Source organism: Gossypium hirsutum, chromosome D03 (assembly GCF_007990345.1).
Source record: "Gossypium hirsutum isolate 1008001.06 chromosome D03, Gossypium_hirsutum_v2.1, whole genome shotgun sequence".
Taxonomy (NCBI): Eukaryota; Viridiplantae; Streptophyta; class Magnoliopsida; order Malvales; family Malvaceae; genus Gossypium; species Gossypium hirsutum.
In genome coordinates, this window is record NC_053439.1 from 36,531,573 (window position 1) to 36,536,875 (window position 5,303).

General features: G+C 31.8%; 1 non-coding gene across 1 annotated transcript; it reads left to right on the plus strand.

Annotated features, from left to right (window-relative positions):
* The first annotated feature begins 943 nt into the window (after positions 1–943).
* Positions 944–1,050, plus strand: LOC121215850 (small nucleolar RNA R71). The gene has a single exon (XR_005911818.1). It is a non-coding gene; the product is annotated as a small nucleolar RNA R71 (small nucleolar RNA).
* Positions 1,051–5,303: the final 4,253 nt, after the last annotated feature.

Genomic DNA, 5,303 nt, shown 5'->3' on the forward strand with positions numbered 1-5,303 from the left:
GCAATTCTGCATCAAAGTTGTAAGTTTATCAAAATTGACTAGTTTAGAGTTACTTTATTGGGTTTTGTAGATTCTGGTTCCGGTGAAGCTGGGATTTAAACACTTGGTTGAACTTTCACTTTATCTTAAGCATCAACTTCTTTTTCTTTAACTTCAACAATGTTAGGCTCTATTGTCTTTCTTCTCATTAGTGTCAATTCTTTACAATTCTTTTTCCTCAGATTTCTCGGGTTCTCTGTATCATTAGGAAAAGCACCTTGTGGTCGGTTCCTAAGTTCACTTGCAAGTTGGCCCATTTGGCTTTCCAGGTTTTTCAATATGGCTACTTGGCTTTGGATCAAGGCATTATTTTTTGCTATGTATGCATTCAACAAGTTTTCTAAGCCATTGGAAGGTTCAGCTTATGGTTGTTTCTGAACTTGTTAAGTACAGATGGGTTGCTAGGTCAGTCTAGGTTTTGCATAAGTGTTATTGGGTTCAGCCTCTTGGTTACTCCAAAAGAAATTAGGGTGGTGTCACCAAGATGGGTTATAAAAATTAGATTGCATTCCTTGCCTTCCTCGATTCTGGTTTTGGCGGGCATTCTTCAAACAAGTGTCCTTCCCCACAATAAACATAGGCTACATTTTCGAATTGATTTGGTGGTTGAGCTGAAAAATTATTAAACACATTAGTAGTAAATTTTTTAGGCATTGAGGATATCGGGGATACTTGAGATTTAAGTGAAGTGAGAGTGTCCACTTAATGTACTCCAATGAATCGTCTTCTTGATGCTGCCCTATTAGTTGCCTATTGATAATTGTTGCTGGTAATCCTCTTGGTGATTTCATAAGCCTCGTTATAAGACTTAGAATGGGGAGCGCCATTAGCAGAAGTGTCCACTACCATCCTCGTGTTAGCATTGAGACCATTATAGAACGTCTCCAATTGGATGCAAAGTTGGATTTCATGATGAGGGCATCTTCATAATAGTTCTTTAAACCTTTCTCATGCCTCATACAAGGACTTGTCATCCATCTGTTGGAAGGTAGTGATCTCATTCCTCAAGTTAGCATTTTTGCTAGGTGGGAAGTACTTCATAGGGAATCGTTCTGCTAACTCTTGCCATGTGGTAATGGAATTTGGTGGAAATGAGTTCAACTAGACTCAAGCTTTGTCCCTTAGTGAATATGGGAACAAATTTAATCGTAGTGCATCTTCAAGTACTGCAACTAATTTGAAAGAATCACTCACCTCCATAAACAATCTTACGTGAAGGTGAGGATCTTCGATAAGCATTTCACTGAATTGGCCCACTGTCTGAAGCATTTGGAGCATGACTGGCTTCAGCTTGAATTACTGTGCCTCAATTTTGGGTCTCCTAATACCTGGATTAAGCTCATGAAACACTAGCACAACATACTGTCTGAGAGCTCTATCTCTATCATTAGCAATAAGAATAGGATTTTGAGCATGATTTGCTCCATTTCCTTTATTCAGATTTTCAAAGTCCATCTCTTCGGTCCTTCTCTGACATGCTTGTCTTCTTCTTTTTCAAGAAGTCCTTTCAATCTCAGGGCCTACAGGGAGTAAGTCGATAATTCTATCAATACTCATAAACACCTGAAACAGTCACAGAAAAATAATGAAATTAAAATTAAATAGAAAAATAAACCAAGATACACAATTAACAGTTTAATAAATAGTATCTTTTAAAACAGTTCCCGATAACGGTGCCAAAAACTTGGAACAATAGAAATGTGCAAGTGTACACAAACATGTCAAGTAATAAAGTGACAAGTAATTTTTGAGTTATCATACCCACAAGGACTATGAAAAAAAAATATTTATGGAATGTAAATCAAACACTTTTGTGATGGGAAAAATATGTTGTTTTGAAGAAGTAATTTAAAAACTAAAAATTAAATAAGTAATAAAAAGTAAAATTTCTAATGCACGATTTCAAAATGATGAGTTTTAATCAATATGACATAATTGTGTTAGATCAATTACATTCCTAAACTTATAATTGCTAAACCCATGTTCATGTTTTAACGAATATTTTCACGGCAACTTGGTAATTTATTAACTATTGTACATACATACTTATTAAATTAATCAATCTCTTGAACATTTCTCAATGTCAATTCAAACAATTAATCGATCTTCATAAGCACATATAAGATTAAGTGAGCTAAAAATATATTTCTAAATTGAAAAAATTTAATCACAATAATCTTGCAAGTTATGCAAGGTTAATGTATCGTTTACAACCGTCACTAATTTAACCTTCAGCTACCTTAGAAGATTAAACATGCACCAATTAAATACTGTGTAAATTAATTACAATTTCAATACGTTTAATAATTAATTCATTTGTTACCTTACATTTTATAATGCAAGTATAATGTAGGCATGGTTTTATTTAATTGAACAACTTACCAAGGCCTATAACAACACAAACATGATTTTAATAATTTAAGTGGACAAGATGCAATTAATCCAACACGAACTAAATTTAAGTATATTAATTAGAATAAGAACAAAAACACAACAATTATCCATATTCATAATCACACCATAAACAATAGAATTAAAGAGAAGGGAACTAGAAAGCAAATTCATTGTTTCTCTGAAGCCAGACTAGTGCACTCCTCTTCTTCTCTACTCATTCTGCTGAATCAAGGCCTCTACGAACAATTGAATGCTAGTATTACAAGTTTGAAGAAGGCTTTTTTTCAATAGGGAAATCAGCAAGGGAAGTGGGAAAACAAAAAAGGAAATGGAAGAGAGAAAAGTGAGTGAAAGAGAGGGATGTGTGGGAAATGAATGGTGTGTTGAATGAGAAGGGAAGAGGGGTATTTATAGGTGTGAATGACTGCTAAAAATATCAAATAAATTTCATCCATTCACTCTCCCTTGGCCGACCACACATTAAGCAAAGTTTGAATGTTTCAAACTTTATTATATTTAGCTTTAGGAAAAAAGTGAAAAGCACAAAAAGTGGAGGGGTTTGAATAACATTTAGGCAAAGCTCAAGGGCTTTTTTGTAAGCATAAAAATCAGCAAAAATCAGCTGATTGGAACAGCTATAGGGATTGTTTTGGGCTGCTAATTTGTTTGGTGGATCAATCTTCTCTACTTAGCATACTAGGCCACTTTCTCCTTCAGGTTTTATATTAAATTTTAACCCAATTAACTTTGGATAAAAATTAAATATAAAGTACATAAAATAATCATCATTTGGACCATCCTTGGCTGGAAAAATATTCAGCTTTGCTGTTGGTGCACTCAATGTAAAAATTACTCCAACGGTTCAAGCCTTTCGAGGTGTTTATCGAGCCAATTTTCACCTTTTGTGCAAATATGTCGAAAATAAACCAAATTTGTGAAAATTTATTATATAAAAAATTAAAATTTAATATGTTAATAATTTAAGTGCAACTTAATTATTTTATAATTAAAGTATGAATTTCGACAAAATTTACTACGAAACTCTATGAATTAGAGCTTAAAAGGCGCTGAAAATGTCTATATATTTTTAGGTTTCCATTATCACTATGAGTAGTATTTGTGACTATTACATAATAATCCAAGAAATATACTCATGGAAGGTCAATCTAGTATGTTTCTCTCAAACACATACTCATGTATTGATTTTGACATCCCTATGTCAAGACAATACTTTGTCATCAATGAACTATATAGTAGTCTCAATGCAATATTATTGTCCAACCCCACAATAATAATTGACTAGAAACCTTTTAAACAATAATCATATTATTCTTAGGAATTTATTATTAATCGGTTTATTTATGCAGACAAAAAAGAAACTGTAACAATGGCAATGCCTTATATTAACAAATAAGGTAAAATGAGTATGTGATTACAATCATATCATGATTGGTCTTAGGGAATACTCTAACAATTCTTTAGGGATGCTACAACATTTTGAGCTCCACAAAGGTGACTTCCAAAGCTACCCTTTCTTCTGGTGCACCAAACTGCTTCAAATTGGTAAATTTTGGTAAGTTTAACGTATAAATAATTAAAAATAGAGATTTGTCTTTAATTTTGTCCACATTAGATATTTTTAATAAAATTAAAATAATATGCTAAAAGAACTCGAAATTTGCAAGTATTATTAGTCACAAAGTGCTAAAAAATTCTATATATTTTCAAGTTACCACCTCTCTTGTATTTGGTCTAATTAAGTGCTTACTGGACTTTTAACTCAACACTTTATAATTCAATCCAGCCCAATACGTGTTTTTTCTATTTTCAAAAATAAACATTATAAGTTAATTTAAATAAATTAATTTTCCAACTAAATAATTTTCTCAACCCGATCTTAATTCCGTTAAAATCTTGACAACTTTACCGTAAAAGAATCTATAAGAATATTTATTTAATTTTTCTTCATTTAACGAATAAACAATAAACAATTAATTTAATTCCATTTTTGAAATTCAATTAATTAATTAATTAATAATTTGAAAAAACATAAATTAATTCTAAGGTCATTTCCACACTTTGTAAGAAAATCAAATTCATTTCTAAAAGCTACCCATTTCTCTAACTTTATCATTTTTATCCATTTCTATTCATTTGATTCAACATGCAATTCATTTCTAGTTTCAACGAGCTAGCAGAGGGACCAATTGGACATAATTGATTAGGGATCAAATGATTTGTAATTAAGTTACAACTTTTTGCCTATTAATTATAAACTCATTTTGTCACAAAGTCATTCCACTATAGTATCATGATTCAACTCTCCCTAATGACATACCATTATGAAATCTACTCGATCAATGCTCGTCCAATGACCTTGTCGTAAGTGTGTTACCCTTATAGGGTATCCTTAATCTCATTAGGATAAATTCCTTCTCCCAATATGATCTTATTTTATCTCAACCATTACATCTTCCTTCATGAAAATTCAACTACTATCAAATAGTATTTAAGTCATTCATCACAAAGAAATATTGTGACCACGTTTACTTTTCATCTATCATGTAATTTCAATTAAAGGATATGATTTACCCATGACTTGGCTATTAATTTTATTATTATGAATGATGCTAAATACTGCAAAAGTCGTATAGCCAACGCACTAACTTTTGGTTCTTTATCTATTCGAACTCAGGCTTTTACTGACATCAAAGTATACAAGTCACGCATACATAGTCCATCATCCACATAGAATTAATGTATGCACACTATGAATATCAAAAGTGAATAAATTCATAAACGGATTCAGGATCTATTCTTCTTGGGTCCAGTCCAATGTACTTTCAGCCTAGTTAGTCACATCTATGTCT